Source organism: Struthio camelus, chromosome 3 (genome assembly GCF_040807025.1).
Source record: "Struthio camelus isolate bStrCam1 chromosome 3, bStrCam1.hap1, whole genome shotgun sequence".
Taxonomy (NCBI): Eukaryota; Metazoa; Chordata; class Aves; order Struthioniformes; family Struthionidae; genus Struthio; species Struthio camelus.
Window position 1 is genome coordinate 57,749,604 of NC_090944.1, and position 12,936 is coordinate 57,762,539.

Consider the following 12,936-nt stretch of genomic DNA (forward strand, 5'->3'; position numbering starts at 1 on the left):
CGTGTCCTCATGGTAATGCACTGCCGCATCTACGTGGTTGGTTGGTTGGTTTGAAATAATCTCCTTGAAAAAACGTAACGGTGAAGAAGTAAGCCAAAAGCACTGTCTCTGCAAAGCTGTTGGACTAAGAAAAAGCCTCTCGCCATTGTTTTTATTTTTAAACATACTTACGTGAACGGTGTTCATATTTTGCACGTAGAAACTTGGGCGAACGCCCTCACGTGAAGGAGTTTTGGACGCAAGAGATATAAAATCATTTAATTAAGGGCAATTTTCCAAAGGCGTAGCGTGGTTTGTTAAGAAGGGGGCCTGTGTAGACTTTCCCTGGTCCTTGTGGCAGTCTCCAGTTGCAACAATGCTAGTTTGAATTTCACCGGTCTTCTCAGAAACGTGGAGGTGCTCCGAGGACTGGAGAGCGGTATCTGCTGGGTAAAGAGACCATTTTGGGCTTGGCTAGGGCCATGTTAGGCAGGCAGAAGGCATCTTAACTTTTTACGTAGTTGTCCATTTTCTATGACGTTTGCAATGAAAAGTGTGTGTGTGTGTGGGGGGGGGGGGTTGTTCCTTGATTGTATGGTGAGTGCCCCTTTCTGCTTCCTTTCCATGGCCTGGCCTTACGTTGTGATAACTCTCGCCAGGCGTTTGCAAGGGCCACGCTTCTCATTAGGCTAATAAAAAAAGGTGGCGAAAGCTTTGAAACGGGGCTTCCTTCTGTGGCATGTCGCCTTGCTGCTGGTGGCCGTGGGGGAGAGCAGTTCTGGCCTTGCTGTGTTACGTGTGCGCTCTCCCTAGAGCCTGGGCATCGGTACTGGCTGTTTACATTTAAAATTACGTGCCAAGTGTGAAATCAGAGAGCGAGTTTATTTTTCATGTAAAAGCAATACAAAAGGATTTAAATTCTTACGCTTCCTGCTTTGTACTGACATGTGGGGTGCCCCCCTCTTTGCTGCTACTACTTTTTAGAACTGAATTAATGAAATATTCAGTTAGTAGCATTCTCCCTCTCCCCCCCCTTTCTTCCCCTCTTTGTACCTTTTTAAGTCATTAAATTGCACTTTACAGTCCTATAAATTTACTTTATAGATGAAAGAAAACTTTTCCTTCATCTGCTTTTCTCTTAATACTTTTTATTCTCTTTGCTCCTCAAAAAATAGAAGAGAAATTCTTGAAGCACAGCAGTGTTATTAATAAATATCCTGGGAAACCATGACTTTCTTAGAGTAGAGCTGGGCAAATACCTGATAGTTCAACACTTCTCTGTCATGCAGAAATCTACATTTAAATAATACTGGACAAGGTGTGTTGTTCCATAATAGAAAGTATTCACAGAAAATAATAAAAAGGATGTGGCATATTTGGAAGTCTGTATTCAGTTTTGTCCCCTAAGAGATGTGGTCTCCTACAAGCAGGACATGTTAGAAATGTGTATACTTGTTGATGCTTTACTAATCTGCAATTTATCAATATGCTTACGATTTCTAAAACGTGTACTGGTATAAAAAGCAATGAAAAATAGCATGTTTCATGGTGTATGAACTGTGCGCCTCAGTCATTTTGAGTATTTCTTAAAGATACGTCTTACTGAGTGAATTTATTAGTAGTCCGTAAGGATTGCTCCTGCAACAAAGAAAATACCTTATGTTTGTCACCTTTTACTTTTTCTTCCTGATGAAATCTAGGATACACATAAGCTTCATGGTAACATTAATCTTCTTTCCATCAGTCAAAAGCAGAATTTTTCTGTTTAGTGTAATGCGGAGAAGCAGTATCTATTTTGCTTCAGAGTACGTTTTAGGTCATTTATATTGCTGAGTAGAGTGCTTTGTGTTAGCTGACTAGCTGAGCAGAGCTAACAGTAGCAGCCAGAGTTATTATTATAAAGTTATTATAAAAATATATTTAAATCAATAATGTTATTTAAGGAGGAGGGTTCATGTTCTTACAAACAGAGTCTGTTGCTGAGCAGTGATTGGACCCTGTTCTTACTAATTTTATGCATTTGAAAAATTTAGTCATGTGAAAAGTCCCTTTCGAGGGAAAGACGTGAGTTTATTAATCTGTCAGAACAAAATATTGCTGTTTAGAACGGCTTTGAAAATGGTTGTTAAAGTGTGTGCACATAGTGCAGTGTGTGTTCACCCACTCTGCAGTGTATGTAGCTGCTAAAATCCTATAGAATCAGTCTAAGCTGAGGAAGAAGCTACTATGTTATTTAGACCAGGTCCTCTCAAAGGCAGTTTGAACCCTGGTAATAGTTCTACTGCCTTACCTTACTTTCTTCTCTTGGTGAAGCTGTGCCAAGTTTGAGATCTTGGTATGGGCAAAAAAACTTTTTAGATGACGAATGAAAATATCCTGTAATAGTTTAATCTTATTATACCTAGTTTTCTGAACTTGCAGCAAATAGTTTTTCTTTCTTCTTGGAGCTTCCCTGGGAAGTTTAACCATTATAGTAATGTTTTTCTGAAGTCAGTGCTTCACTAACTGTATATGTTGATATATTTTTAGAGGAACGATACTTGTGTTCGACCTCCTCCTTCCTCCAATGAAAATTCTGCTTGTGAAACAGCTGCAGTATTGAGGTTTTAAAACCACCCTACCTTTTAAGTCCTCCCTTCGTTTGATCTTCTCTGAACTACTTTTAGTTTGTTGTTACCTTTCTGGTAATGAGGTACCTAGAGCTAGGCGCATTCTTTCAGGTAGAAACCTGTCAGCGATTATTTATGTGCATCTCTGTGTGTTTGTGCTTTGCAAATAGGGTACAGTTGTAAACATTTACGCTCTTGTCCTTTCTTAGCTTTACTCTGATACAGTTTAGATCTTTAAGTCACCTGTTAGAACCATTCAGCGTAACAGAAAATTACAAATCCTAAAAACTATTCCATTTTTCTGAACCCTGCCATGTCATATGCGGCAATGTGACTGGTCCGTTGTGTTTCTTTTACAGAAAAATGAATGCTAGTCAGTCTTGTGTAACGCTTAAATCCAACAAACATGCACCTTACTGAATTTAGCTCAACGTTGTTGCTTGCACTGCTAATTAGTTCACGTGGAAAACGTAAGATATCTTCTATTGTCTGAATTCTGCCCTTAGTTATATGTGAACTGTTCTTGTTAAAGATTATTTACTGAAATATGTATTTGTCAAGAGGTAAAACTGAGACTGTTGAGGTGAAATGAGTGAAACCTCTTCTGATGCGCATGGAAAAAAAAGTGTCTTCCTTGCTATGAACTACGAGAAGGGTTTGAGTCCTGAGAGAATCAGAAAAAGGATGGTTTGTTGTTTGTTTAACTGCGTATTCAAAGTTGTACGCACAACTCTGAGCACCACTCTTTTTAGATGCTGGTAGTTGAGCATAATAAACACTGTGGATTCCTTTTTTGCTTACATTTTGTATGGATTATGTTGGAAAAGTCTTTAATTTCCCTGTGCTTGGCATGAAGCTCAGATGTCAAAGATGATAATGAAGAGCGGGGCGTTGGGTGTAAGTAGATGCAATTAAATCCATGTTTGTGAATATCAAAGGTTACAATTTTGTGTTCTGTTTCTGAGCGGTGGTGGATCGTTCAGTTTAGAACAAGTTAACTTCGACCTGGCTTTACAGTCCAAAATTCTCATTGTGTTAAGAGTTTGATTTGAGGATTTCTGAACTGGCACCTTAAACATGATCTTTCCTTGGGATCCTCTTTTATGAGGTCGGGAGAGGAAGGAAGGGAGGAGCAGCATGCAGCACTTGGTATATTTTGTTTTCCCATTAAAAGGAAGATGGTTAGTTTAAAATTTTTCACTTTCATCTAAACTTTCTTTCAATTATTGCAAGTACTGCTACTACAAGTTACTGTTTTTCCAAGATTTGATTAAAAATGGAAGACGGGTTTTTTTTCTTGCAGCAAATCTTTCTGCATTGACAACAGTCTGTTTTATAAACTTGGCTCCTATTTGTTAGTTGTTGCAAATACCTAGAAAAGGGGGAAGAGGAGAATTTCTGAGAATATTCAGTTATGATTGTAAACAGGCAGAAAAATAAACAGAAAGTTAAATACATATGCAGCATCTGAAATGTTTTTTTCCTTTAATTTGAGGGACCATCCTTTTTCATGCCGAATAAGATGCCTCATCTTTAAAGTCCTATTTATTTTAGCCACAGTTAAGTACTTACGCTGTAAGATATACAAAATTGGGCATGGCATGATACGTTGAATACAGACTGTCTCTAGTATTATGAGACATAGGATCCTATGCTTGTACAAGGATGGATTCATTCATCAGTACAGCTTTTCCATTTCACCATTATTATGCTAGGAGCCTGTAAAAAGCTCCTTAATTGCTCAGGGTAACTGGAAGTTCTGAGCAGGCAAGCGGGATCAATAATAGATTGTTCTTTGTTGTTAAATGCGACCTAGCAATGCCACTGTGAAATACAGACGTTTCCATGCAGAATACACTATTCCAAACCTGCCTGCCTTGTCTTCTGATGGGGACCAGGCAAGCCCGGTCCTGATGAAAACAAAAGTGGCTAGCAGGATTTAGAGAGGGAAGCTGAGGAAGGAAGCGAATGTGGAATAAACATGTGTCCACAGTGAGCATGTGTGTAAGAGATCCGGTGGAGATCAGACCTACGTAAAGACATGGGTGTCACGGGCTCAGCAACCCCAATTCATATCAAATCTATAATGAGTAATCTGATGGAGGGCCCAAGCCCAGCTTGGGCCGGCAGCAGTTATACATGCAGAGAAAGTTGACTTTACATTGTGAGGACCGTAAATTTGTGATGTAAAGCAGTGTGGCCTTGTTTTGGTCTAATTAGTAGCCAGAATTAAAAAGCAAACCGAACAAGTCCAACGTTTCAGGTCTCACCTATGGACACGGAGACAGATGGCAAAAAAACTTAGAGGTTTAGATAGTTGACTGAAGCAACTTGTCTTTTGGGATTTAATTTATGGAGTTGTCATTTGTGACAAATACATTCCAGATTTAATCTGTTTACATCTAAAGCCAACATTACAGTGCATTTTTAATCTATAGATAGTATTTAGCAGTATTTAAGTGCATGGGAAGTCCAATTAAACCTAAATAGTGTTGATTCAGCTCAGATGTTGCTAAGCAAGTTTAAATATTTAATATTTACAAGCAAAAATCACCAAAGTTCCAAAGGCAGAAGTCTGTCATGGGACTATTTTGTCTTTAGAGAGATTTCTCTCTTTGAGAAAGTAGTAACTAAACCCTTTCCAGAGCATGCTGTCCTCCTTTTTTCCAAAACTGAGGAAGTTGCGCACAGGGCTTGGGATGTTGGAAGGAAGAGGATATTTTGTCTGGGGCACAAACAGAAGATATCAAAGCAGATAGGTGAACTTAAGCTAAAAGGAAATGAATTGTCAAATTGGAAAAAAATGTTATTGTTGCTTGTCCTGGTTTGCAACTAGATCACTGAGGCAGTAAGTATCTAAACCTGCTCAGAGTTCTGTTGTAGACACTCCATAAAGTATACATCCCTCCAAATATGGTTTAATTCATCTTCTTATGTGTAACCCATTTTAATAAGGGCCTGTCAGCTTTCTCCAATGACATGAATAGTAAAAGCAAAAGAAGGCCCATGAAGTTTTACAAAGGTATATAAAAGTGCCGGGAAAGGTTTGATCTAAAGATGATCTGAGGAACCTAGAAACAAAGAGGGTAAAGACCATTTATGACGTGTCTTAAATGAATCCAAGCAAATAAGGGTATGCTGTTTTTAAGATTTTTTTTTTCTTTCGTTAAATCAGCTGAAAGCTATGATTGATACTTGGCTCTTTTCAAGGGACAATTACACGGGACAGGTCTGGACTCGAAGTATCTGCCTACTGGATGTCCCTGGCGAAGGCAATGGATCTTTAAATTGCTTTTATATTAGAAGAGTATCAGTAAACCCTCCTGCATGGAGGGTGAGGAAGTGCTTTTGATTGCTTGATCTTATTTAGTTGGAGAAATTGGTGTCCGGGCTTTATTTTGGCTGGCCTTGATTTGGGTGGGGGTGGGGGTGGGGGGAGAGGCTAACTCCTCTTGGGTTGAGTCCAGAGATGGCTCAGCTGCTTGCGGAGCAGCTGCAGAAACTGCTGCAAGTTTTACAGTCATCTGTATTAAAGAAAAGTGGCAGTGGTTTTGATTTTTTTTCTTAACATGCAAAGCTGTAACATGCAGCAGCTCAGCAGCTGCTCCGCAAGCAGCTGAGTTGTCTGCAGTAGCAGCATGGTGAACAGGTGGAGGTTGAGACTCCTACAGCCACCCTTCTTTGTGAGAGTCCAAGGCAATGGTTTTACGTTGACATTTCACATTTGGCAGCAGTGCTGCTTAAGTGAGCTTCAGGAGCATTTTACAGCTCTCTCCTTCTTGGGCCAGCACAAGTGCTTGTGCAGCTGCATGGTGGACCCAGTTGGGGAACTCTTGTTCTGTGGTTCAGCTGGATCAGTTTTCATACTGATAAACCACATGGCCCCACAAATAAAGGTGGGCAGAGCTGCCACTGTGGCTGGGCAGCCAAGGATGCTGACAAGCAGCTAGGGTGAAGCTATTAGAGGAAAGAGAGCTTGGAGCTGCTGTCACAGAAATATGAATGTAGTCTCCTCTGAATGCAGTGGACTGAAACGCATTCAGGACTGGACTAGAAGTGGACTGAAATGAAGTGCAGCCTCCTCTGGTGCAAAATGCAGAATACTGGTATTAACTTCTGCTAGGGAGGAAGAGAGAATGAAAGTCACAAGTCACAGCGACTTTCCCAAAAAAAAAGGGGGGGGGGGGGGGGCGGCACACATGTGGCTACAGGGACCGGCACAAGTCCCTGAGCTCACCCTGGGAAGCTGAATGTCCTAGGAGTCGTCTTCAGATCTCGCTTGAGCTCCATCTGGCATAGAGAGTTTGCGGGGTTTTTTGGTTGGTTGGTTTTTTTAGCGATTATATTTAAACTGTGCTATTCAAACATACTGAATTGCTGTTTTAAACAGTATTTTTTGCTTTAACAAAAAGGATTGTGACAATAATGCATGTTTCTTATTTCTCCAGAACAGAAATAAGTAAATTTATAGGGCACATTCATAATAATTCGGTGTATCTTCTCGGTAGATAGGTGAAAGCTGTAGTGAAATTAGTTGTAAAATATTTGATCATCTGAGAAGTGTAGTTCCCTACTTATTTATGCCATATGTATAACTTGTCAAATGCATCAAAATAATATTTAATATTCAAAATTTTTTGTCTGAGAGTAGGTAGAAGATCTCTGTTCTATTATCAGTGCAGGAATAGTCAGTCAAGAAAATCACCCAGATAACTTTTATTCCAAAGATCTAATTTAGTGCTAGAATAAGATTTTGGAAGGAGGGAGGTTGAAAGGTTTGGTTTGGTTTTGTCTAGCATTAGATGTTAGTATTTTTCACCCGTTAAAATGGTCTTTTCATACATTTTTACTCTTAAACTATTGATTTAAATAGAGTGATCGTTTAGATGGTTTTTAAATGTCTGTCTTTAAAAAATACTACTGAGGCAGCTGCTTATTTTAAGTATCTCCTAGCATTTGAAGTTTAAGATGGTCTCAGAATTTCACCAGTCCTTTGTGACATTTTCTATATATTTTCTCATTATATTATTATATTTGCATAAAACAATGTACTCATAGAAAACATAAGTTCATTGACTTCAGTCCAAAGTGAACTGATTAAATGTGGAAATATAGCTAGATCATTTATTTCTAATGTACCTGATTAAAATAACAGTTGTGTTCTTAATATTGTGACTGATGTTTCCTTTTAACTTCTGTTAATATTTGTCATTATTATATGAACAAATAATATGCCTTGAAGCCAAATCCCATTCACTATTCTTAATTGGGAAGTTCTGTTTCACTTTCGGGGGTTTCTGAGTAAGTGCATGTGCAATCAATATTTGGAATACAAGACTTGTTTACAATGAGCATGATGGAATTTATGGTACTGTCTTAGAAGACGCTAATATTGTAATTACACACGTGTACTACTTATGAACATAGCTGATAGTGGCTTTCCCATCAAAGTTATCTGTTCCCGCAGAGGCCCTTTTCTAATTAGTCATGGTCATTTATAGGTATGCAGCTTTGAGGGATTTTTTTTTTCTGGGTTGCTTTTATTATAGTGCCACTTGAGGCTACTTTAACATTTGTGTTATAACTTCCTTTGTTTATGGGTATATAAATTCACATACCAAAATAATCCCTGGGCTGAAATTGAGCATAATAGTGATAGCGCTTGTGCATTTCAGCAGACTAGAATGCACGCAAACTTGGTTGTTTTCAAAGTACAGGTGTCTTTAAAATGAATAGTGCACCTGTGCTATAATTTTAAAACTGTTTTACTTCATTTTACAACTGCATTTTGCAAGCCAGTAATCAAAATCTTGGTTGGCTTTATGGGCTATTTCTAATAACACAATATTGGTGGAAATGTGGGGTTTTAAAAAGACTGCTGAACACGTGTAGTAATTTCTGAATATTTTTAGAGTCATTATACTGGAAATTTCAAAGTATATAAAGGTTTTGATCTAGACTATACTTGCTGGGAAGACTAAGCTGACTTCTTGAAGACTTTGGATTGGGCCCTTAACAAACGCCTGTTATTTAACATTTAGATATACGTTGGTATCTTGTACTGTTTAATAGCCTAGTGCGAGACACAGAGGTTGCACATTTTGAGAATTAGCCATTGCTGACACTAAAGTGAAATGACATCAAAGCATTATTTACAGACCAGTTTGCTTCCCCCACCCACCACATATAGTCAGTAAATCAGGTGAATTGAAGTATGGGAATGATTTGAACGGCAGACAGAAGTTTATCCTTAACATAATGAAACCATTTCATCCTTCCTTTCCGGTGGATTTTACAATACGTATGGGCCAAATTCTACTACATGTTCTCATGGGAAGCAGTCCCACTGACCTGTGAAACCTGTTCAGTAAACTGGACAGCATTTGTGTGAATTAGGAGCATGTTTTAAGTCTATCATATGGAAGTTCTTTCTGGAAGTATTCAGTTTATGCCCTCTGCTTTTGTAAGTGTGTTTGGTTGTGCTCAGAACTGTGAAGGCCATATAATGATCTGATTTGTTGCCTGTATGGTTCCTAAAATGTGCAAGTAAAGTAGGGTTTGGTTCAGTGCTGCTTAACTAAAAGTTAACCTAAGGTCCGTAAACTCATACAATTTAATGATAGGTATGCATGAAGTTGACATTTATGTAACTTTGTGTACTTCACACAAGATGCTAATTTTTTGGTACTGTGACTGTATAGCGTTTAAGGTCTTACATAGCTGACCACAAATCCACCAGGCTGCTTCGATGCAAAGCTCTTGCTCTGATAAGGTCTTTGTTAACCTGGTCATCTAAAAATTGCTTAGTCCCCAGTCGTTCCATATCAAAGGAGGAAAGAGTGGCAGAAGAAGTAGTGAAATACTGCCAATGTGAAAAAGACCCATCACCATGTGTGCACGCAGGTTCTGCTGAAGGGGAGTGAAGTTCACCGTTTCCATGAAAAACACCTTGGGATCTTGAACATCCGTTCAGAAATCCAGAGAAAGTTGGTGCCACCTGTGTGGAGGCTTTTGATTCCTAGCAGGACTAATAGGACGTCATAAGTATAGGAAAAGACTCTGGAAAAACTGTGTAACCACAGTATTATATATTTGTGCTCACAAGGAGGAGGATGGGAGCCCTCATTGCGTGGTCCTTTCCCGTCTGCCACCTTTTCCCCCCGCCCAGTGTCAGGCATGTAGAGCTCCTGCCCAGGCAGAAGGGGCTTGGGGAATGGTGAGGTACTTGAGCCTCTGTTCAAACCGGAGGGGGTGCACAGCTTACAGATTTGGGGGCATAATGTGGTCCTTAATACTTGTAAATTAAGTTTGTCAGAAAGTTACCATTTCACAGACTAGCTCTCCAGCACAGTGATTAGTCTCCTTTGGCTGTGACAAACATGATATTTCATTTGCCTGCTTCATTGTTTGTTTTTGTGTTAATTAAAAACCATTTTTTTCTTTTTCAACAGCTGTTTTGTATGAATCAAAATCACAGTTGTTTAATGTTTTCACGTGGGATTTTTCACAAAAACTTTTTAATGGGTAGGAAATGTAGGGTAGAAGTTAAACCCGTAAGGTGGGAACTTTTAATATATGGTTTCTTGAATGTGGGTCTGCATACCTGAAGCATGCACGTTATTTTTTTAATTAACAGGACGTTTAACATGGTGCTGTTTGTTGTGCGTGATTCTGGTTTAGGAAATGGAATATTAATACAACACTGAAACAAGTAAAGTAATTTTTAGAAGGATTTTTGACTGGCTTCAAGAATTAGTGATATCAAATGTTTAAGATAAGAAATAACTTGTAAGGTGATTGTGTGGATTTGAGGCAGATGCATGAATAAACAATATTAGTATTTAGGAATTTTATTAGATAGACCTTTGCATATCACCATTGATTTTAATGGAGCTATTCACAAAGGGGAAGGATTGTGAGATTGAACTGTAGATAACAGGAGAGCAGAAGATTTTAAAGGTATATTGTCAAGATGAAAATAGTATTTCTGTCTGAATCTTGAATAGACTATATCTGAAGATACAATCTTTGCTTAGACTATTTGGGGATTTTTTTTTTGTTTTGTTTTAATTCACGCTTTTGTTATCACTTAATGCAGCAATAAATACCACAGTTTTCCTAGTACTTGCAGGATCGCTTAGTTCTGGATTGTAGACTATTAAAAGCACCTAGAAAGTAGGCTATTGAATTATCCTCCTTGCAATACCTTCTTTCGCTCAAGAATAAAAAAACTTACTAAGCAAACTATGTAAAATATGATGCATCAGATGTGAAAATGTTTAAGTTTATTTAAATTCAAAGCAATCAGGGTGAGAAGCTCCCTTTAAATTTGGTCTATGCATTTGTTATCTTCAGTAGAAATTAGTAAAGGATTTTGTACAAAATAAAAATACATATTTTCCATTTTATATGATGTCTTTGAATGCAATGACTATTTACAGCTTTTTTTGCAAGATAGTGATTACTTTTTAATTTGTCTGTGGTTTGCTTGGAGCAACAAAACCTCTTTATGTTTAATAATTTAATTGGTAGATATTTTTCCCCAAAGAATTTTTACATTTATCTTCAGTATTTTATTTTCCTGAAGCAATTATATGGTTATTAAAATTGCATATCATTTTGAAGGGAATGATTTATTTTTGTAATGTAGTACTTTCATTTATACTAGTAAATATTGACAGTTTGTTAAAAGTGTTGACCCATTCCATGCTTATGTGTATGGTTTACTGTTTCTCTTCCTCACGTGGGTAGTACCTTTTCAAATAGTAGTTTTGTTACCTGGGGACAACTGTAAATGGGCCAAGATCAGGCTCTGACATGGCCACAGCACTATACTTCTGTCAAAGATTGGTATCTTTTAGTGTTCGTTGTTCAATGGGATACTCGATGTTTAAAATCTTGTATGATCACCTACATGTTAATATAATTATCTCATAACCAGCCATTGTTTTTATTTGATTGCACATAAAGAGGTATTATGCTTTTATATTTATTGTTTTCCTTTTATTCATACTTACTTTAAAATTGATACTTTATTAATAGAATGTTCACTGATTAGAAAACGTGGGAGCTAAAACAGCATTGACCTCGGTAGGTGTCATGAAGTGCAGCTATAGTATATTTCTCTTGAGAAGGATTGAGGTAATTGGCCTACAGTGATTGTTTTCTCTTCTGATATTTCTGATTTCCGGACGATGAATATAATCTACCTAATAATAATTCTTACCAGTTGTTCAGATTCTGTTTAATTGCATTTTAATCTTTCTTCCATTTCATTTGCACTTTTAACATGCAGTATGTTTGGGTTACCCCATAACAACCAAATGTTACTAAAATTAAGAGATGAAATGCTCACCCAGGTGAAATGAAAGACAAAATGGCCAAGAAATTTCAGTAGATGCACACAATTTTCTCTCAAGGATTTTTTACTCATGGTTTCGTTGGGGACTTAAGGTATTTAAAACTGAGAAGTTCGATCAAATAAATGTGAGGTTTCTGTGTGCGTTGACTATCATTCAGTATATTTGTTTTTAATATGTGTGTGCTAGTGCTTTACACCCTTTAAAATTCCCCTCCCCCAAAATCCTAGTTATGTAACAGTATCATTTGTATGTACTTACTATATATGAACATATGTTCATATAAATTTCATTCATCACGCTCAGCTGTGCAGAATTAAGAGAAATGTGACTCCTCTATATTTACATCTTACGTGGTAGAAATGCTCCGTTGGTTTCCTTTGTTCATTTTCACCAGGGTCTTGATTAGTTCGAGTGTAGCTTTGCCATTTTGTAGACAAGTTTGAAATTCCTGGCATTTCAGGTTTAAAAGAGGACTGACTTGAAAGACGATTATTTACTGATAGGATGTAAAAGAATAAAAATGCATACTGGTCTATTGTTTTGTCCACATAAGTTAGCATATAAAAAGTTTGTTTTTCTGTTTCTCTATATAACTTTGTTAAACACTTGGCATTGATTTGCATTTATTTAATTTAAATTTATACATCTTACTAGCATTCTGTTCTTCTGGGTACATTTACATCTCACTGTCAAATTGTATAAGATTACAGACAAAAATAGCAGATCCTCATTAAATTGTATGGAAGAAAATTATCAAATAATAACGTACATCTCGAAAAAGTACGGAGAATAGTAATTCTTACTTCCCTTTAAAAATGTAATTGAAAAATAATGATTACTTTATGATGGTAAAATATTTTTGACGCATTTACTAGACAGAATGTTTTCTTTGTCAAAAACAGCCGCTCAGATTTTGAAATTTTTGGTTTCAAAGAATTTGACTAACGTTGTAACAAGCTTTCTGGTATTAATGTTGCAACCAAAAT

At 37.4% G+C, this 12,936-nt stretch overlaps 1 protein-coding gene across 11 annotated transcripts in view; it reads left to right on the plus strand.

Annotated features, from left to right (window-relative positions):
• LIN28B (lin-28 homolog B) overlaps nt 1–12,936 on the plus strand; it is a 111,957-nt gene that overhangs the window by 19,405 nt on the left and 79,616 nt on the right. The window lies entirely within an intron of this gene.